Below are 23,428 nucleotides of genomic sequence, written 5' to 3' on the forward strand. Positions count from 1 at the left end.
AATAACCCCATGAACAAAAATCTTAAATCCATCATTTATCGCCAGCTGCAATGTATGCACAAAACAGGCAACTGAGTCCCCAGTTCACCCGTCCGGGATAGTTAGCAGCCATGATGCTGTGTGTATTATCGTGGACACATACAGCCACTTTCCCAGTAAGTCTCCACCACATCAATTACTGGAGATTAGCCTGCAAGGTGGTCAGCTGTGTGTCTGCCTGGCATACTCTGTCAGGGATTCCACCAGTGTATTGCAAGCCCAGCATAACGTTAGCGAGTGTCCGGTCAAGAGAGTGTGTATGTGACGATGAGTATGAAGTTAGCAGTTACGTTGTAGCTATGAACGTACCAGTGCAATGTGTGTACAGTTTATTTGTCGATGAATAAATGCTACAACTCCTCAGGACCCAAGCCAAGTCGTCCCTGTGTCTTGCTTGTCACCTACTGATTAAAGTGAAGGGTGTTAGCCCCGAAGTTAGCAACAACTCCGACTCAGGCTCACGTAGGCTATATCCACACTAATACGTTTTTTTATTAGCAAAAAACGATCTCCCTCCAGATGAGCATTTTAGGGCCGTTTCAGAATTAATCTCCGTCCATACTTCCACGCCTGAAAACGCATATCACACATGACCATTCATGCACACTGGGCATGCGCGTGCCTGTGTAAATAGGAAGCAGCGCTGGACACAGGAATTGATGTAAAGTGCTCAAATAATAGCTAATAATAATAGTTTCTGTCCGTCCAAACTAAAACGCCACCCCAGAGTTTTAAAACTAAAACAGGGTCAGCAGTGCTTTCAAACATCTCCGTTTTAGGGGATCAAAAACACCGAAGTAGTGTGGATGCTAGGCATAAACGTAGCAAAAGTTATGCATTTTAAAATGAATTATAAGTATATAAAATATATAAAATTATCATTCTTCTAACTGTTTAACTGATAGCATTAATCTGTCAAAATTCTTATTGTCGGTTAACGGTTAAAAGGTTAATTATTAACATCACTACTGACAGCCTAAAAATTACAGCCATCCAAAGTTAGAAAAGTTAAACACTCCGAAGTTTATGAAACCCAACAGACAATAGATGATATATAACACTTATATATCCATCATAAGCCCTCGCCTCTCCCTCTGGTCTTGCATTTCTTTCTAAACAACTTGGACAGCCTACATAGGCATCATGTGGGAATCGGGAAAAAATGAAATAAATAAACATGACAAGTGGCCACTTAGCCACAGCCTCCCTCATTGAAACCTGATGAGGGCCCTGTCTCGGCTAACTTCAACAAACGCTAAGTGACATGCTTAAGTGGGTTCAGGTTGCGCATCCGGGGTAATTCAGTAAAAATACAAATGAGGCTGGCTGGGAAAACAGATCACTATGCACTCATTCAAAATAGAAGGAGAGAGAGAGAGCCGGGCAGCGAGAGAAAGACTTTCATTTCTTTTCTCTGTCCTTCAGAGGATTCTCTCGGCCTCACATCGACCGTCTGGTACACACACACACACACACACACACACACACACACACAGCCCTTGCCCAGCCATAAACAGCACTATATAGACCCGGTGATTTCCCTCATTGGGAATCAATAACAAATAACCTCACTTTTCACTGGCCATTATGGACGGTGTCGGCCATACCCAGTCGTCTTTATCTGCACACCGGTGTCACGCCTGACCTTGAGCTCTCCGCTCTCCTCTCTCTCTGCTCCCCAGGTAGATTTCAAGCAGAGGGTTCGGTCCTGGTTTTTGGAAAGGTTCAAATTGAGCCCTATGGGAGCGAGGAGCAGGGAGCAGCCATCTCCCATGACAGATCAATGGTAGGTCTCACCACAGGGCAGGGGGCCAGAGCCTCGCACAACCTGCTAATAGAATCCCAATGTCATTGCTGACACTACATCGCCGGGGCTGCTGGAGGTTAGCCTGAGGTAGGACAGTAGGACAGCCACGGTTTAAAATGCCTTCAAGGTCTCCATGTTTCACATTTCTCTAATATGTGTGTGTGTATGTGTGTGTGTGCGGGATACAAACTAAAATACTAAAAGAAGGAAAGAGAAAAAGAAATGTTGGTTGTGAGGATGTTCTTCCAAAATATTAGGGGTGGAAAAAAATCAATTCACCTATGTATGGTGATTTTTTTTTACGATTTTGAAATTGATTTTTTTAATGGAAGAATCAATATATTTGCTTAATTTGAGTCTATACAGAGGTAGAAGGAAGTTACCGCTTTTATTGTTGTAGTCTGAGTAACATGACGTCATATCTGTTCCGTATCCATCAACCAAAACAAACCACAGCAAGTTGATACGAGAAAGCAGAAAACAGCGGAGGGATACAACTTGCACTCTCACATTTTAAATTCTCACACAACACATACAGTAAAGTATGGAAACACTTTGGGTTTCACACATTGCCAGGAAAAGAAGAGCTAGACATCACGGCTAAAACAGCATGCTAACTCTGTCATGGACAGGAAACGTTATCGTATTGAGGTAACGTGCGATCAAGCCAGCCGTCACTCTCATCTCCGTGGTCAAATCAGCCGACGCTACAACTGTAGAGCACCCATATACTGACATTTATTTTAAATACATTCAAACGGCCCCGATGGAGCTGACCATGGATGTATAAAGAGAACAGAGTTGACGGGAAAGCTAGTGACGGAATTGGGGAAGTTAGCAAAAGTATACACGTGTGACTACGTCCGGTTTTCCAAATAAGGTGTTAACAAAGGGAACTGTATATACAAAATACATATATGGGAATAAGATTGATGTGTGAAGTATGAAACATTACATGTCCCTTAAAATTAAAAGAAAAATACCACTAATTTGTGAGGGAAATGTCTCTATTCTTTGATTTCTGGGTTACTGGATTTTTTTTTTAAAATAATGCCTGACAATGACTGATATATTTGACTTCAGGGAATCTCTGACTACATACATGCTGAAAATCAAACATTTTAATGTATTCATTTAGATATTTTCCAAGGTAAAAGTCCCTAGAAGTGTACGATTGAACTTTTTCCCCATGGTCTAGTGTTTAAAAAGTTATATAAGTTGTAATATTGAATCGCAATAGTTAAAAATCGCAATAATATCGAATCGGCACCCAAGTATTGGGATAGTATTGAATCGGGAGAGATAGGTATATCGTCCCAGCCCTACAAATATGGTGTGTTTACGTGCAGGATATTAGCCACATTTGAGTTCCAAAGTACAAATTCGTTATATGATGCTGCATAAAATGTAAAGCAGTCTGTGCAACTTTCTTTAGCTTCCTTTCCCTCCGTTCAAACTCTTTGGTCCCTTGCAGTCTCGGCATCTCTCTGAAACTAAATCCAGGCTCTCTCCTTTTGCATTTTTTAAATTCTCTTCTCCCTCTCAGTTCAAAGATACAGTGGCAATTTTAGGCCTTCATTAACATCCCAGACATCCCGCCGCAGTGTAGAGCAGTGAAACCCATGATTCATAGCACCAATCATTTCATATGTTCCACTTGAGGACAGGCTGCAGAGGCTGTTAAGCCACTATAAACACCTATACACACACACACAGATGTATGAGTGAGCGATGAGTGCAGGGGAAATCTTGGTCACCAGAGGAAACATGTCTCAGAGAGTCTTAAGAGCTCCTGATGAAGATGAAGAGAGGATTTAGACCTTTGCATATTTTACTCCCACTTTTACTCTCTCGGTGCTCTACTGTGTGTGTCACACATACCCGGCATATATAGTATGGGACTTTAGAGCCGTTTCTGCTGTTCTACTTTTACTGGATTTTCTCTTCAACACCCACACTAAAGTTTTGCAGCTTGAGACGCAAGTTTCAGAAACTTTGGAGGCTTAAGCTCATTCTCACATCTGCTGTCTTCTGGAGATCCGTTTGGGTCCTGGCCCATAGTGTAACAGGCATTTCTGACATGTCCAATCGCCAACTCTGGGGCATGTAATAGGAAAATGTACAAACTGTGTCAACAGTTAACACCACACAGTCCATTTTCTCCACCAACTTTAATTACCCATTGACCCATCTTAGCCTACCCTCCTTCCTCCTGTCAGTGGGAGTCATGACATTTGCCAGTTACATAGCATGTCAGCCCCCGGGGGCAGCAAACAGCTACTGTACGTTAATTAATTACCATGAAATTAGAGTACCATCTTTTCGAGTGGCTGCCTTCATTACACTCTGCCCTCCATTTTTCCATGACTTCACCCAAACCCATATGCCCCATACAGTATCCTCGTTCAACAGAAATGAATGTGCACTGTCACTCCCCCCTCAGGACGACAACAGATGGAGTAAAGAGTAAAAGAGTAGAGAAAATTCAGCAGATGCACACAGACATATCTAAGCAGAACAAAAGAGAAGACATAGAGTGGGACACAATACAGCTATACTCGACATACTTGAGAATAATAAAATCTACACTAGAGCCCAACTGATAAACTGGCTGGGCCAGTAAATTGACGGATATTAGCTTAATAGAGATGTATCAATATTGGAGTGTGTATCGGCAAATAAGTAAGGAAAAATTGCAGTAGAGAAATGTGAAAGCGGTGTTTTAGGTAGTTTAAAAATGATGACGCCATGACATAGTTTGTCCACCAGAGAGCATTAAGTATAATTTTGTCTGGTACACAGCAAAGCAGGGGCTAGCTCTATAAACACGAAAGTCTGTCACTGAGTGAGTGAGTGATGAAGTTACACCAATGGTCATTGCTTTTCAAAATGGATAGGCGCGACAGTGCACATGCACATCGTGTGCTTAACGCAATAACGTTATAGCTGTGAACGTAGCAGTGCCGTGTGTGTACAGTTTAGAAGGTTGGTGAATAAATGCTACAACTCCTCAAGACCCAAGCCAAGTTCTTGTGTATTGCTTGCCACCTGCTGATTAAAGTGAAGGTGGTTAGCCCCAAAGTTAGCAACAACAACAACCCAGACTCACCAGTGGACCAGCTGTTATGATAAATACCGTCGTATAACGTATAGTAGCCTATACCCGGTGAATTGTCAAGAAGGTATGACAAACTAGATACCGCCCAAGCCTAGTATTCAGGCTTGAATTGATTAACCGTTAATATATTTTAATTATTTTGCTTCACGTTTTGCTATGGCTTCTTCTCTAAGTTTGCTTTCAAAAAAATATCTTATCAACTTATCAACAAATGTATATGTGACACAAAAAGACCGGTAAAAAAAATGCTTGGCCGGTGGATATTTTCAGATTCCACTGTTCTGATTGCTTTAAAAAAAAAAATTGTTTTTACTCAGATTTTATGTATACGGCGGTGTGTTCTTTATACTATGACAGTTTTCTTAAAATTTGATTTAAAAAAACACGATATATTGCCTTGCTTACAGTATCGCAATACATCGCAATATATTGAATCATAAGCCCTGTGTCATGATACGTATCGTATCGCCAGCCCTATTGGCCGGTGAATCAAAAAGTTAATTTCAGACACTCATCACGATCACATTTGCTGTCTGGCTGTCAATATGTAAAATGGAAATATTGAATACTTTTGTAACACTAACAAGCACAAAGATAGGTAGCACCACAATCAAATCACTTATATAAAACTAAATATGGTGATGACGGCATGTGGATGAGCTCCGCACTGGAGTGATCACATACAGGATGATATTCATCCTTGTAAGTAAATCCAGATGTGTATGGAAAGTTAATTTCAGTCCTCAATGATGTAAACAATCTCAAATGTAAACCAACATGTGCACACACACGCACACAGACATATGTATTCACAAACCAACACTCTGACACTTCCAGACTAGGCAAGCAGAGAGGAGATGCGTGTGCTTCTGCCTGCATTAATTCTGTTAATGATCACAGAGGGTCAGCCTGCCTGCGCTCCCTGTCCTACCATTAAACAAATAAAAGCAACACTGATTACCAGGATGTTCACTGGATGCATCAATCTTGAGTAATTAGAGAGTGGTGTTTTGACTCTCTCCCCTTTTCTTTTCCTCCGTTCTTTTCCTCTTTCCCTTGCTTAAACCAAAGTCGGGCAGCAGCAGCAGCGGCAGACTCCTTTTAATGAACTAATAAGGGTGCGTGCTTGGCTACCCAAGAATGAGACAGGAAAGAGACAAATAAGTAGGAAGAGAGGCTGCTTTACCAGCTAAATAAAGCAGCCACAAGCACTACCTCTCTACGAGGGTTCATCGCTCTCTTTCTTAGAATAGAAGAAAATAATACTGTCTTTTGTGTGGAGATACCCAGTGCATGTGTGTGTGTGCGTGTGTTTTGCCGCCTGGAAAAGGACACAGCTGTCACATTAAGATCATGCTGGCCTGTAGCATTAATCTGTCTTGTAAAACCTTGAGACCTAAAGTACTTTGGTACTTAGGGCTATACTGTGTCTGTGTGTCTGTGTGTGTGTGTGTGTGCACGTGTGCGAGTGTGTGAACATGTTAGCGATTGCATGTCTACGGAAAGATTGAGATGAAGATGCTAGTAGGGCATATGGCTCAGGATTCAAATCCAGATGCTCACGCGAGCCAATAGCGTGAGAATGTAGCATGGGAAGAGGACATGATGGGGGAAGATGAGAAAAATGTGTGAGAACGGTAGTGAGATTGGAAACTGGGGTTTAAATAAGAGATTGAATAGAAAATAAAGGAAATAAAGAGAAAATTGACAGAAAAAATGACAAGAACATGGTGAAAGATAAACATGAGTGTTTGCATCTTACATAAATTTGTGCCTGATGATGAGCTGGGTTGCTGCCTGTACTCCTCGGCTATGCTGAGCTGTGTTATTCCTGCACTGTGATGTGCAAAGTTTACGATGCTGTTTGTGTGCTATGCTAACCTGACTGTGTTGTTTCTGAGCTATACTGTGCAATGCTGTGCCGTGCTGTGATAAGCTGGCTATGTTGTTTCTTTGCTGTGCTGTCCTGGGTGGTGACAGCCTCAGCCACTGACAGGTCCTTTAAATTCACCACTGCCAATTAGAGTCACTCCAGACCTGGTGGTGGGTGCGTGGAGGAGGAGGGGAAGGGAAAAAACTGCTGGGACGATGGTTGCAGGCCTGACAGGCCTGATGTGGAGATGGAAATGCGGTAATTTGGAGTAATTCGGCAACTCGCTGGCGCTTGCCTTGCCTGCCTGTCTGTCTGTCCGCTGAAATAAATGGGGTCAGCAGCGTGTGATCGGCAACTTTCATTTATATGTAAATGACCCCATCGTTGCTGCAGCAGCTGCTGTGGAAGCTGCTGCTAAGTCTGTACACACACTGAAATGCTGGGCCTGAGAGAGAAAGCCAAGCAGCCTGGCTGACTCCGGTCTCTGCTTCTGCCTTCCTTTAGCTCTTTTTTGCCTTTTCTCTCCCTCTCAATCTTTGTTTGTCTCTTTCTTTCCCTGCCTCGTTGCATACGACAATATCACAACAATCTACACATATAAACGTTAATAAATTAACTTTAACTTTTTCGCAGCCAGTCTATTCCAAGATGCATTGAGAGCACACATTTCAAGGGATGTGTATATTTGTATATCACAAAGTAATAGTGCAGTTGACAACTATTTTGTAAATTGAAGTACATTCTTGTCAGTTACAAGCTCATGCTCAAAACATTTGATCCGGCTGTGCTGAAGTGGTCTGAGGAAAAGTTCTGTTTACTGTGTGGACTGTCAGATTGAATGATTTATCAGTTGTTATGGCATAAAAATGTGAATCTGTCATGGAAAAAACAACTTTTCTAATATCTACTCTGTTCTGTGGGGTTGTAATACTCTGACAATATCAAAAGAAATTACATTTGAAAATTGTCTTTTCTGCTGACAGCGAAAGAAATGTAGAGCAACAACTAATAATATTTATTATTTTCATCATCAATTAATTTATATTCATTTATTTTTATTAATCCTTTTCTTTTAAATGTCATTTACGAGAGCCCAAGGTGACATCATCTAAACACCAAACATACTCTAGTTACATAGAGGAGTGTAAATCACAAGTTTCATCACGATACAATATTATATTTGGACAACAATATGATATTTGTTGATATCACAAAGTCTGCCACAATATGATTTCAATTCAAGGCCTTGCGAGCAATATGAGACGATATCATATGCCTATTTAACACAACCAATTCCGTTTATATAAACAACTAAAATATGATTTGACAATTTCAATACTGGGCTCTTCCAGAGATTTAAATTAAACAATTTATTCTTTTTAATAAAAATAATAAATATAGACCTCCTGTTGTTCACTATGTAGTGCAACAATTCTCATGTTTAAGCACTGTTTGGATGTTTAGAAAGGAGGCGCGCTTGGACGGAAATGGTGAGAGACGTGCCATGTGAATTTCAAATTGAAGGTGTCATCTTAAAGTTTTCACTTTGCATCAATGATATTGGATCGTTGATCATTGAATCAATACATCAATCCATATCAATATATCGTTACATCCTTAGTTAAAATACAGACAGAGAAATGAGACACATCCTCACGTTTAAGAAAGTGGAACCAGTGCATGATTGACATGTTAGCTTGATAATTAAACAATTAATCTATTATCAATGCCGCCCTCTGTGATTCATTTTATGTCAATCAGCTGACTGATTAATCAACGAATCATTTGGTCACTCTGAGAGAGCCAAAATCGTAATTAAATATTATTATTACATTTTTTATCTTTTATTTCTAATCATCAAATTTATATTATGCACATTATTATAATTGAATGCTGTTGACCGTGTTATTTGAGGCTGACATGCCTTTCCTGCTGCAGAAGTGTAGAATAGTGTAGCAAAGAGCAACAGTGAAAACAGTGGAGCAGATCAGATAGTGTATTGTAGGGCCTGGAGGTGTGTTCGCTTCATTACCTAGCTAGCCATTGTGCTGATGCAGAACCGGGGTCCTGTAAATTCCTGCCTGCTTGTGACACCATAGATAATTACACTTCCATAAATAATGGAGTGTGCCTTGCCCACTTCCTACAGAACTCCCCTAATGAGATTAATATACAGGGAGCAGCTGAAAACACTTGGCAGGTAAATCTTAAATCTTTTTTCTCAATGCCTACCATACACTAGAAGACTTTGAAAAGACTTTAAAAAGACTAAAGTCTGACACCCTCTCACATCTAAAGACAATGTGTCTTAAGTCACAGACTTTTTAGTCACAGACTATAATATTTTGCAGAGACCGGGGATCTTGCAAGGTCACTATTTACAAGACTACATCTAGATTCCTTTTGAGATTATGTCACATCCTGCTCCTGGTGGATATTTCAAAAAAAGGAAAAACTGTTGAGAAAAAAGTGGACAGAAATTGCGGCAAATCCTTGGTGAGCATGCTATATGCTATAGCTAGCTCGCTAACAACTGTCCCGAACGCAAATTAGTTTTTCCTTGAGTGGCGAAGGCACGACCCGCCCTACTCTGCGTCTGATTGGCCAGTACTCGTTGCTTTTGTTGGTTGGACTGGTTAAGTTTAGTCATGAGCATTGGTTAGGATTAGGATAAGAAGAATATCAGGGTACGAAAATCAGGGGCAGATAACTTGCAAGTAGCCCCGTTTGGGACAGTGGTTAGCTAGCTAGCTAGCACTTTCTCAAAAACGAGAAAAAGGCTGACTTATGACAGCTCGGACTGAGTTTTATGACCAACTTACGATCGAGATCGCAACTCTAGCAATACTCTAATGATTTTATTCCGACACTGGAAATTTGCCTGCGACAGTGGTATCGCTTGAAAAGCCGTTTGGTGGGAGGCCGGTATAAGTAAAAAAAAAAATAATCCACTGTCAAATTTAACAAGGTTATAAACAGCTAATGGCAGGGTATGATCTACTCCTGAGGCAATTTCAATGCAATCTCAATTGCAATTCACACCTGTTCCTCACATTAAAAGGTTAACCAAGTGAACAAGGTTAGCAATAAGGTTAGGGTTAAGTTGAAGCAGCTAAAATATAAAGTCAAAGGTAGGAATCTACTGTAAATCAGTTTGATCAGATACAGGTTTTGATCATTTCATCACGAGTATTTCTTGAAATTCAAGAGACCACTCTCTGTCATTTCATTGTTTGGCGGTGGATTTTCCCTCCTATTCTTAAGGATAATTGGCCAAATGTTGACAGTGTAACATCATGCTGACACTTTCTTCAGTTCAGCTACAATGATGTTTCACGGGAGAAAAGTTTTCAGCTTTCAGAAACATCAATGGGTATCTGCAGGTTTTGGTGTCACTCCCTCAGAATAAAAGCACAAAGGATTCTTCCAGGCTCACTCCTTTTGCACTGATATACAGAGAGAAATCCATTTCCAAATAGAGAGACCAAACGTAATTTCGATAGACTATGATGCAACGCAGTATTTTTGAATGGAGCAGAACTTTTACTTTTTTCAACTGGCATTGATAGATGGGGCTGGCACTATTGCTCTTTTTGCCTACACGTAAAAACAGGAGCCAAATTTCCTTCAAAAGTATCTCATCAGACATAGTGACCCCCCCACAAACCTCAAGAATTACTTGTTCGCTCTCTAATTGACAGTCCTGGACACGTTAAAGTGAGCTTTTATGTATATTGCTGCACCACTTTTATATTTTGCATAGTGCGTGAGTCATGTTTATTTGTGATAACTAATTCATGAAAGAGATGCCTTTGATGATGTATTGATTTCATTATCAAAATCTTGAAGTTATCTTTCATCCAGACTGCGTCTTTTATCTGTCTAGTCTTGAAAGCTGAAATATGCGGGAAGATCTAATTTGGTTCTGTGGACTGAACTGTTTTGGATTAAAGTTGAGTAAATAATTAATGTGTTGAAATAGTTCCATCTGCTATGTATATGGAGTATGGCAAAGAAGATGCAGAGGAGAGTCTCTGTTGTGAAAATGAAATACCTTTTAATAAACTTGTTTCTTCCGCTCCCTTTTCGTCTTTGAGTGAGAGATCTTAACGCGCCCTCCCCAGTCTGGCCCAAGATCTGTTCAAAGTGTGATGATAATCCCATAGAAGGTGATTCAAAGACAACTTTCAAAAACTTTATCTATCTGTGCCAGATCTAGGTCGTAAGCCTGTGTGTGTGTGTTAGGGATGCACCGATAACGGATCGGATATCGGGCCAATACTGACTCAAATAGCTGGATCGGGTAACGGTGACAGGGTTGGAAATTAACTTTTTTGTCCACCTGCCACTGTAGCTGGTGGATTCCAAAACCTTCCAGCCACTCAATACCATTGCTTTTTTGGCAGGTGAGTGAAGCAAATCTAGCAGCCACTTGCATATTTTATCAGCATTTGGCTGGTGGCTGGTGCTAATTTCCAACCCTGGTGACAATGGGGCCAATCTACTCAATTAAATTCTATATTTATATTCTATATACATACAGTATATACTGGCATTTTAATTCCTGATTAAGTTTTGAACAATATGTCACTGCGTTAAAAAAATGTCTACCTGAATGTAATTCCTGTTAATTTAGAAGGTTTCTTACCAAGTTGCCGGTGTACGATACATTATTATAATAATAGATAACAGTTCGTTAAATATATTAATTTGTTATACTTTGTTTTACAGAGTTAAGAAAGCACTGTTTAAGTCAAGTCTGATGTTACCTTACACATAAAAGAATAATCCCAGTCATTTCCACACAGTGAGGCATACAGCTTATTAATTAAACACTGGTATCGGATCGGCACTCGGCATCGGCCGATACACAAAGCCCAGGTATCGCTATCGGCACTGAAAAAGTCAGATTGGTGCATCCCTAGTGTGTGTGTGTGTGTGTGTTAAGTCATCGGTAAGGTTGACTATTGGGAGGATGTACCATTTTGTGCGCAGTAGTGAACCAACACTACTGTACCATTCAGTACCATTCTGCAGCCAGAGAAAATACCTCCAAGAGTGCTATGGACAAACACACACACACACACAACGGAGCACACACACACACACTGCACTACATTACCATTCTCATAGTTTCCTCTCTATTATATTCACTCTGTTCTCCAATTCCTTCCCAACTGCCAAGGCAATAAAATCACATCACACTGGAACAGTGGCTAATAAATTTGATTTGTTTGGAGACACACACACACACACACAGACACACGCACACAGACAGACACACATACGCAAACACACACACACACACACACACACACACACACACATACAGACACACATACGCAAACACACACACACACACACACACGCGCGCGCGCACACACACACACACACACACACACACACACACACACACACACACACACACACACACACACACCCCCCTAAACAAGCTGTTTGCATATAAAATGTGTAGTTTTGTGTCCGTTTTCATATGAAAAAGAACACACTGCCATGGTCCATTGTGCAATTATCACCAACTAAACCCAATAAACACGCATGTGCATTTGTGTGCCTACATGCTAATGAGTCGTGTGGGCACAGCAGTTGATCTTAAATTGGATTGTGGACGGGTCGACCGCGCTTGAAGGGCATCCGAGACGTCCAAAAGCAGAGAACGGCTTAATTACATTAAAGTTAAATTCCCAAGAAATGGTCCCAATGAAAGTATGCACTCCACAATAAACTGACCTTCTTATTCTAAGTGCCACACTTATCACGCAAAGTGACATTTAATCATTTCAAAATATTTGAACATTTGAAACCGGAAAAGTTGATGAAATAGTTCAAAACTAGGGCCGTCAATCGCTTCGATGTACTCGTGATTAAATCGCATGATTGTCCATAATTACAATCGCAAATTAATCACACATTTTTTCTCTGTTTAAAATGCACCTGAAAGGGAGATTTGTCAAGTATTTAATATTTCTGTCAACATGGGAGTGGGCAAATACGCTGCTTTATGCAAATGTATGTATATATTTATTACTGGAAATCAATTAACAACACAAAACAATGACAAATGTTGTCCAAAAACCCTCTCAGGTACTGCATTTAGCATAAAAAAATGCTCAAATCATAACATGGCAACAGGCAACAACAGCTGTCAGTGTGTCAGTGTGCTGACTTGACTATGACTTGCCCCAAACTGAATGTGATCATCAAAAAAGTGGGCCATGTCTGTAAATGGGAGACTCGTGGGTACCCATAGAACCCATTTTCATTCACATATCTTGGGGTCAGATGTCAAGGGACCCCTTTGAAAATGCCACGCCATGCCAGTTTTTCCTCGCCAAAATTTAGCGCAAGTTTGGAGCTCTAGCTTTAAAACTGAGCAAGTTGTGTTAATGTGTTAATGGCATCAAACAAGTTTTCACTTTTAATAGGCCTTTTAATAGGTGATGCTGATGTGGAAATACAGTGATGATCTTTTACTTTAGCTTGCTTTTTATTGCCGTACAGGTACATACACACAGATAAATGCATGCCTCTGTGAACGTGGATGTTTCCATAAAATTGAATACAGTACACGGTTGTGTACTCTGCACACTCCACGTCCTCCATAATGACGCCACACAGTGGAACTATTAACACAATAAACCATGAGTGCTTGAAAGAGGATAGGGACTGAGTGAGGGGGAGATGGGAGGAAAGAAGGTGTGTGTGTGGTGTGGGACTGCCTTTAAACTCAAACCCACAGCTCCCCAGTACCCCATCACTGGCTTAGGTAATATTGAGGGAGAAAATAGTTCCACTGATTGTCTGAACACTCAACCACAATGTCTGGCTGTGGAGGGGAAATAAAGAGAGGGCCTAATTAAAATTTCAGGGGTACCAGCTGGGTGTCTGATCCCCCCTCCCGGTGTCTTTGTGTCTGGATTGAGACACACTCACCTTGATTTCTTCATTTATTAACCTTGACAGAAACAAATCTGCATCCCCGCTCACGGTGCCACAAAGCGTGGATAATGGGGCGAGTATGCAAACATACAGTACATGCACACACACTACCGCATGTATCTACGCGACGCCTAGCACACACGCATATCAATATACATACATATTTCCACTTATACACACAAACATGCATCACCCACACACATACTGTACCAACATTAATTCACCTGCACGCACACACACACACACACACACACACACACACATACACACCCTGCAGGCCCAGACAAGGCCGTTCTTTAATGAACAGCTTAATGGGCAAAGAAAGATACAACAAAGCCGTCTGGGAGGACTGTTTGTAGTGAAGTGATCAAATACACTGGGCAATGATATCCTTAGCGTGAACAGTTATAATGATGAGCACGGATGAATATGAAATCAGGTTCATTTTCACCAAATTAAAGCATCATTTTGCCACTGGTGCAGCTTCCAGTGACGGGCAGATCAACTGGAAAACTCATTCTTCATCATTTATCAATTGTAAAATGCCGTTGACAAAAGATGTTAGTGTCATTCAGCATTTTGATTCAGTTTTGTGCTTGACTGCGGTTTCACAGCTATTCTATACATCACACCGGCACATACGGGTACTTCGCAAAATGTCAAGGCCGCGCCCCCTTTTGGGGGATAGAAATCCAAAGATCTCATAGAGTTCAATGCAATTTTAAGTATTTTTTATTTCAATTTTTAAACAAGTTCATATGCATTCATGTCTTGTTATAAAAATGTCTGTTTTATACACATCTAATAGTTATTTTGTGATCTTGCTTGAACCTGAGCGTTCGCAATAACTTAATAAATTGATCGCCATCATTTCCCTTCAGTCTTCCTCCGTCCAACACAGTGGCCGGATATTGCTTATCCAGACATCTATACATATTTGACTGAATCACGTTAAGTGTTGCCTGTACAAATCAGCGTTTAAATATGCCAGCGTTTTTGTATTTATTGTTGGTGCAACCAGCTACACAGCAACTCTAGGGCATAGCGTTATTACTATTACCGGTTTGTTTAAAGTAGAAGCTTGGAGACATGTTTCAACTTCTTCTATTTACGCTGTTACCGTCTATGAGAAACACAGGATTTTTTTCCCCTAAAAGGGTGCCTGATCATGAGAGCCCACTCTGGATGAGGTATTGCCGGTCTGATGTATCTATGCGTGGAAAAAGAGCTGATTGAGAGTGCAGGTAGAATTACGCAAGAAAAGCAGCACAATACGTGTCTATATGTCCATGCATGTAATGGTGTGTGGATACGTGTGTGTGTGGTGCTCCCCAAAGAGTTGGTAAATTGAGGGCCGCATCTTCATTTGGACTGCCGGATGGCGACCTTGCAGCCCCGTCTCCGTGTGCTTTGCGACTGCCTAATGAAGACTTCAGGGCCAGGCAAACAAATTCTAATAAATTGCCGTGCTGTGACTGAAAAGTAGGTGTTCTACCACACACACACACACACACACACATATAGGAAACACATACTGTACAGTACCCACACATGAAACACATATCTATTAGCACACACACACACACACAAAGGTGCACACGCTCATTGAATATTAGACAGAGCATTAATTCTCATCAGCCTGGGAGCCAGAGTGGATGTGACGGTGTGTCCTGTGAATGCCTCCTGTTCCAGAGCTGCTTCTCTCTCACAAAACACGCTTCTTTAATAAAAACATCACGATCGATATCGGATATCCCAAGTGACACCTTTAAGGAAAAAACACACCCACCCACCAGCAAACCTTCAGCCAATCTCACATGAGAGAAAATAGAAGAAGTCTACAGAAAAAGAGAGACACTGTAGAAGAGGGAGAGCTAAATGTTAGTTAGTTTGTACCTGCATGTTTGTTTTTCCTCTGTGTGTGTGTGTGTGTATGTGTGTGTATTGATAGCGGTAGTTGTCACCACAGCGATGTCTGACCTTTAACGGTGTTCCGAAGTTAGGTGAAGTTGTCTTTCTTCTTCACTTAAAAGGGAGTGACATTTAATAGTCCCCACAGGTCAAAGAGGGTAACAAACACCAAATAAAGGCCTAAAAAAAGAAAAATGCTCTCTCTGTGTAGCTGAGTGAGTGTATGTGTGTGTGCCTTTTTAACATATTACAGTGTAGGGCAGCCATTCAAATCTTTTCTCTCTGCCTAAAGCCTCTTTTCAATTTTCTTCCTCTGTTATTATTCCCATTTTTTTCCTCTTGTGGACCCCGACGCTTCTTTACTGCTACCTGTCCTCTCCCTCTTCCATGACAATTAAGTGAAAGCAATGGAGAGGTTGAGAGATGGAGGGATAGAAGGGAGGAGTGATGGCCCAAGGCGTGCCATGCGCTCCAACAGACAGACCCTGTCGCCATTGGCCACTGTAACAGATCCCCGTCTCTGGAGTTTTAAATGATTCAAACATTTGCCCTTCGCTGTTCCTGTGGTGGGCAAAGATGTTCCTCGTCTCCTCTGCTGCTCCAACTCAGTGGAACACACTTTCTCAAACAAGCGTCACACTGGCTGAACAATTTACTTCTTTTACTAATGCTTTTGTTTCCTTCGTTTTGTTTCTTTAATTTTGAAGGAGCCCCCGATAGACCCTTTTACAGCCAACGTCATGATTATGTCACAGTGTTAGCTGGAGGCAAAACAAAGGAAAGACTGGAGGCAAACACGAATCACCTCAGAGTAGTGGGCGGAAGTTGCACATCGAAAATGTCATCTTACTGTATTGTTGGGTGCCAGAGTCGATATTGCATTCATTTGACATGACAAACGGAGATTCGAGGCTCTAGGGAGCTACAATATCGGCGAAGAGATGGAGAGAAAATGTTGCTAATAGTTTAGCTTAGCCTTCTGCTAACTGTATTAGCAATCACGGCTGCAGCGGTGAGCTCACAGCTCACGTAGGGAGCTAAAAATGTTGCTTATAGTTTGACGTTCTGTTAACCGTAGCCACAGCTGTGAGTCTTTGACTGCTGTTAGCAGTAGCTAAACTATTAGCAACATTTTCTCTCCATCTCTGAAACGCTTTGCCGATATTGTAAGACTCTCTTTTTGATAAGTCAGTCTCAACAATAACACTTGCTAGTGTATTTCACCGCTGTTTCTGACCACGAGTCAAATCAGACTTGACAACGTATTGAACACTAGCAATTTGGCTTTGATTTATCGGCTCTAATTTAATTATCAGAATAACACATAATAATATAAATTCCTGTAATCCGACGATATATATATTGCATCCTTACTGTATATATGCTGTATTATACACTGTATATACAGCCTTCTATGTGATAGTTTATTAAATGCTTGATACAATATATATTTGAACACTGGAGACTAACAGGAGACGAGCAAATAAAGCACGACCACAGCCTAATGAACCTGAAATAATAATAACCCACATCTTGAACCCAAAGCCTGGAACACAGAGAGAGAGAGATGTATTTGGATATAATTGGCAGTCTTTTTTCTCAGTTCTTGGCAGACACGATGGTGGACTAAAAATGAGAGGAGAAATGTACTGCGTTCAGTTGACAGAGCTCCAGAGAGGTAAGTAGCTCATTCCCCAGAACTAAGCAGCGGAGGTGAGCAGATGAGGGGAGGCCAGAGGTGATGAGGGCAAACAGCAACGCAGCAGCGCAACAAAACTCCCCAGCTCTAATGACTGACAGACCAACAGCAGATGAGCTTGCAGTAAATACATTAATTACACAAACCCAAGGCCAAGCAGAGCTGAACTGAGCCGAGCTGAGCCGGGCTGAGCTGGGCCGAGTTGCCTCTCCCTAAGCTGAGTTCGGCCTCAGTGCGGGGCTAGTGGAGGATGCTCGGTCTCTGCTGAGCGTGCTTTGCAATCCCCAGGCCTCATTACAGATGCAGAGAGGTTCTGACTCCCATCACCTGTGAGCTTTTTATATCTGGCATAATCTCTTTAGTAGATATTTCTTACATCCAATAATGAGCAAGTTATTACTCCATACAACAGAGAGAGGGTGCAGAGAGGGGAAGCAGGGGGAAATGAGAGGGAGGAAGGGAAGAAGAGAAGGAGGGAGGAGTGAAGGAAGTATAAAGAGAGCTGAAATACAGAGAGAGAGACAGAAAATCCACTCAGATTTAAAAGGTAGTAGAGATAAGGAGGCATCCCTATTCAGCTTGGTTGTTAACATCAGTAGTGTTTACGGCATTACGGCCCTGGTAAAAATCAAATAACTTGACAGCCCCCCTGCCTGCTGCCTATTTGGGCCTCGGAGGGAGCGGAGGGGGAAAAACGGGAGCACAGAAGGGGAGCAGCGCTGCCTAATAAATACATAAATAAGTGCATAAATAAATAGAGCATCAGACCTCTGCCTGACATGGCAGAGACAGCACCTGAAGCACTGGAAGACGAGTCATCCTTCTCCTCTCTCTTTCTCTTCTCTCTCTGCTGTCTGCATTGATTGATGTGAAGCGGGAGGATCAAAGGCTGCTCAACAGTAGTACTCAGGAAGATGGAGAGATAGAGAGGGAGGGAGGAGAAGGGAGGAGAAGGAGGGATGGAGGGGTAAAGGGGGAACAGTTCAGGGCCCCGCTGTCTGTCAGTCAGCCCCACGAAATGACCCTCTAACTACAGGGCTAAGTCAGACATTAAGGCCTCCAGAGTCAAAAAGGATTCACTCATTCTCATTCTCCCTCTCTCTTTCTGTTCACCTCCCTCCCTCCCTCTCCCTCTCCTTTATCTTTTCTCCTCTACGTCCCATCCTGAAGAGGAGGAGCAGGGCCAAGCACCATTAATCTCCTATCTAATAACACTGGTAATGTTACACATTATTGGAAAGAGATGGGCAAAATGAACCAATAAGTTATCTGATATGGGTCTCCCTTCTCCACGCACACTCCAATCCCAAGGACATTTAGGCAAAAGAAGAGACACACATGCGGTGACTGAGGAAGACAGAGAGAGAGACGGAGAGAGAAGGAGAATTAGTAATGGAAAAAGGGTGGGCAATGTGAAATATTTCCTGCTATCGACCTCTTGGCCAGGGACATGCATAGATTTCTGTATGTGGAAGATAAGTGTCTTTGATAAAGTAGGTTAGCATTGATTAATCCATGAAATCTTGGGGCTGTGGACTTGAAGTTAATGAGTAAGGTTTTCTATTTTCTCTGCAATCTCTCACGACACACGTTTTCAGCACGGCCCGGGGACCCCGCGGCGGCGGCCGAGCGCCGGCCCCCCTCATTTTAGATGTCTGTTATTTTGGGCGAAGATGGCCAATCAATGAAGTTGACATTTGTTACTGTGAAGGATTCACAATGCAATCATGGGATAAGGGTTGTAAGGGCCTGCTAGGTGCATATAGAGGGGGTGGAAAGGTCACGGCTAATCTAAAGGGAACAAGAGTTATTTATCCATACACACCAGAATAAAAAGAAGATGAAAGACACAATCTATATATTCAGCCCCTGGGGGGGGTTATGGAGGCATCGCGCACACAAACAAAGCGTCCTATCTGCTGCCAAGTAATTTCACCCCTATTTCAATTGGTAATAAACACTCAAGTGACCTATCTCGCAGGTTACAACTGAGTTAAGCAGCAACATTCAACAGCTTACAAGGATGAAGAAATCTGAATATGCCATTAAACACTAGGGGTGGGAAAAAAAATCGTTTAACCTATGTATTGCGATTTTTTTTATTTGCGATTTGAAATCGATTTTTTAATGCCAGAATCGATATATTTGCTTCATGTGAGTCTATAGAGGTAAAAGGAAGTTACCGCTTTTATTGTTGTAGTCTGAGTAATGTGACGTCATATCCGTTCCGTATCCGTCACCAAAACAAACAACTGCAAAGTAGAAAACAGCAGAGGTTCCACGTGGATATGACCTGCACCCTCACATTTTAAATTGGTAACGTTATTGTATCGTAACGTGCGGTCAAGCCAGCCGTCACTCGCATCTCCGTGGTCAAATCGGCCGACATTACAGATGTAAAGCACCCATAAACTGACATTTATGTTAAATACATTCAAACAGCCCCGATGGAGCTGACCATGGATGTATAAAGAAAACGGAGCTGACGGGATCGCTAATGAACAGACTTGGCGAAGTTAGCGGAAGTATACAGGTGTGTCAACAAAGGGCACTGTATATATGCTATACACTGGTATAAAAAAAATACATAAGTAGAAATAAGATTGATTGGATTATATTAACTAGAAGTATAAAACATTACATGTCCCTTATAAATTAAAACGAAAATACCACTAATTTGTGAGGGAAATGTTTTTATTCTTTGATTTTTGGGTTGCTGGAATTTTTTTTCATAAATAATGCCTGACAATGACTGATATATTTGACTTCAGGACATCTCTGACTACATACATGCTGAAAATCAAACATTTTTACTGTATTAATCTAGTGAAAAGTTAAAAAAGTTAACAAACATCACAATAAATTGCAGTATCCAATTGTAATACTTGTAGAATCGCAATGCTTAAAAATCGCAATACATATCGAATCGGCACACAAGTATCGTGATAGTATTGATTCTGGAGATGGGTGAATAGTCCCAACAGCCCTATTAAACACTCAACCTTGCATGAGGTTAGGCTCACCCTGTTTGAAAAGTCCATCAGCATCATTTGTGCTGCGTGTTTTCCTGCCCCACGTTTAATATGGTATGACAGTCTTTTTGCATGCAGCCGTAGTGAAGGAAAGCAAAGCAAACAGCACGTTGGCTGTACACATCAGTCACATTTAGAACAACCTTGAAACAAATAGCACTATGGACGCATCCTCGGGCACGGAGAGCGCTGGGAGAAAGAAATCAAGGGAGACAGACAGGCGGGCATTGCAGGCAGGCAAACAGGCAGCTTTCTCTTTCTTTCTCTCCCTATCTCTCTTACTGACTGTACATCAACACCTCTGTTGCCCACACTCTTTCACATTCTAGTCTCTCCCTCCTCTCACTCACATTAATCAATTTCTCTCTCTCCGCTGTAAATCATCCCTCTCTCCCTCAACCTCAGCAGCAGCTGTGCGGAGGAGGTAGAGTGGATGTCAAAATATTTGGCAGCCATCTCTAGTGCCAGTGTAGCATTTTAACCTCCGTGGTTATTACACATACACAGGTTTGTCTGACATCCCCCCAGGCATTAGCCTTGAAATCTCTCTCTCTCTCTCTCTCTTTCTCGCACTCTCTCCCTCTCTCCATTCATCACATCATTATCCTTACAGCAAGGATACACAAACAAAAAGCTCACTGCTCAGCGCTCTGTGAATGGCTGAAGCTTTACGTCGAAACACAGCGTGCCCCTAATCCACCAGAGTAAAAACTGGAGTAAGGCAGAGGGCTCACCTTTTCAGCTCAGTGCAACCACGAGAGTGAGGATGGGCAAACGGTACACATGCACTCAATCTCAAGTCTTGTGTACTTGCACACCACGCCCCCACCCCAACACACACACACACACATAAATAAACACTACATGGCTCTTTTTCTCTTGCACACACAAACACAGATATTTTAAGTAGCTAATTATCTGATTCCTTCCTTCAGCACCGGCTTGGTGAGTGTGTAAATCATGCGTGTTGCAGGAACTCTCTGCCCCAGGCTCTGCCAACACCATGCATGCAAACACACACACACACACACACCAGGGATGTTAATAAACCCACATTAAGAATTTTAATGGTTAAAAGAAATATTAAAGAATAGCTAAAAAGCTGAGCAAAACTCAGAGGAGCAGCTTGTCACTTGAAGGAGAAAAGCTGGTCCACCTTAACAGCCCAGAGCTTGGTTTGGAGGAGTTGTAGCATTTATTCACCGACAAAAAAAAAAACACAATCACCGCCACCACACAGACACTCGCTAACGTTACGCCGTGCTGACAGACTGTATGTGTGTGACAAGGGCGAGCACGAAGCCACCAGCAACGCTACAGTTGGAACTGTAGCACACACACACACACACGGTTTGTCGGACACTCGCTACCGTTACGCCAGGCAGACACACAGCTAAACTAAATGATGTGGTGGAGACTTATTGGGACAATACATGCAGCGTCATGGCTGCTACGGTAACTCTCCTGGACGGGTGAACCGGGGACTCAGGTGTCTGTTGTGCGCATAAACTGCAGCTGGTGATAAATGATGGATTTAACCTGTAAGTGAATCGGCTTTTTGTTGCAGCTGGACGGCTTGTTAGGCACTAAAAATAGCACGGCTGCTTGCGACACACTAATCTTGTCAGTTAATCGGTTAACGAGGGTCCGTTATCGGTTTGAGAAAAAAATAAAAATTAGCATCCCTGACACACACCCACACACACACACAATGCATCTCCACTCTTAAAGTCTTTGTTTCAAAGCTTTCTTTTGCAGAGGAGGTGTAGGTTATTCCAGGAAGAGAAGAGAAACCCACAGAGCTCCCTGACAGCCCGTGTAAATCAGATGTCATAGAAAGATCTAATGGTGCTGCATGGACCTGATATACAGTGCTGTAGTGTGCTGACAGCTGCATGTACACGCCAACATACGAAGACACACACACACGTGTATTTATACTCGAGCAAAACCAGCATCTATACGCTAATGCAGTACATAACGTAACGCTTAAATGTGGATGACAGTTGCCTTGCTCAGCAGTACAATAGCTGTACGTCCCCTTTACTGGACTGAATGTGTCTTTTTTATGGTACAGAAAGCTATAAACTCACACAAACATAGGTTTAGTCATACACTCAATACAGCAGGTGTGAACAATCTCCTATTCCTGTTATATATTCAGCTGAAAAAGTGATTTCTACAGCTCGACTTTAGTCCATCTGTTTTTTTCTTGCAGAAACACAAATTCATCTACCAGTAATCCTTTACAGCTTATTTTCCATAGAACAAGACAAATCCTCCACTAAACTGAGGTAATTACTGTAATTTGTATTTTTGCTGCAGTTTTCACCTGTTTCAAGGATCCTCTTGAGGTAATTAGCAATAACATGTAAAAGGGAAGGTCAGCGCAATCAAAATTAGCATTTGATTCAAGAATATCCTGGGTACAAGTTCATTCGCACTGAAAAATAAAACGCAATCATTTCTCATCATTGTTATTTCTCCAAGACGAATAAGGAGTTAGAAATAGCAGAGGACTAAACTGCAAGTCTTATTAAAATACATGTTTTGTCACAACATCCCCATATGTATGCACACAAAGCATCTGCAAGCACACGTGTGCATATAAAAATAAAAGAGAAAACACATCTCCGTGTTCCGTGTCTTTACTTTCGTTACGGTGGATCAAGGAAAGCGAAGAAGTCGCTGATGGCACTGTTGTGGTTAAGATACATAAACATATCTCCTCTTTTCTGCCCCATTAAAACCTGTTCTCCTCTCCTGTGCCCTATTACCGCCGATCCTCCTCTGTTCTTCTGTGTACCATCAAAGATATTTCCCTGCAGTGCATAATAGACTAACTAACCGTAAAAAAAAACACTTGTTAGCATACTTCTTAGTATACTGTGACACTACCACAACACACCAACAGCGTTTGACAGTAAAGAAACAAGGGAGTCACTGCTGTGGAGGATGGGCAAACACAACATTTTGGCATCATGTACTA

General features: G+C 41.7%; 1 protein-coding gene and 1 long non-coding RNA gene across 16 annotated transcripts in view; one reads left to right on the forward strand and one right to left on the reverse strand.

Annotated features, from left to right (window-relative positions):
- The window catches only part of celf5a (cugbp, Elav-like family member 5a), a 253,865-nt gene that overhangs the window by 133,576 nt on the left and 96,861 nt on the right, over positions 1-23,428 (reverse strand). The window lies entirely within an intron of this gene.
- On the forward strand, positions 11,351-22,671 carry LOC119488012. The gene is made up of 3 exons (XR_005206849.1): positions 11,351-11,761; positions 18,883-18,886; positions 22,658-22,671. It is a non-coding gene; the product is annotated as an uncharacterized LOC119488012 (long non-coding RNA).

The sequence above is a fragment of the Sebastes umbrosus genome, chromosome 5 (assembly GCF_015220745.1).
Source record: "Sebastes umbrosus isolate fSebUmb1 chromosome 5, fSebUmb1.pri, whole genome shotgun sequence".
Lineage (NCBI taxonomy): Eukaryota > Metazoa > Chordata > Actinopteri > Perciformes > Sebastidae > Sebastes > Sebastes umbrosus.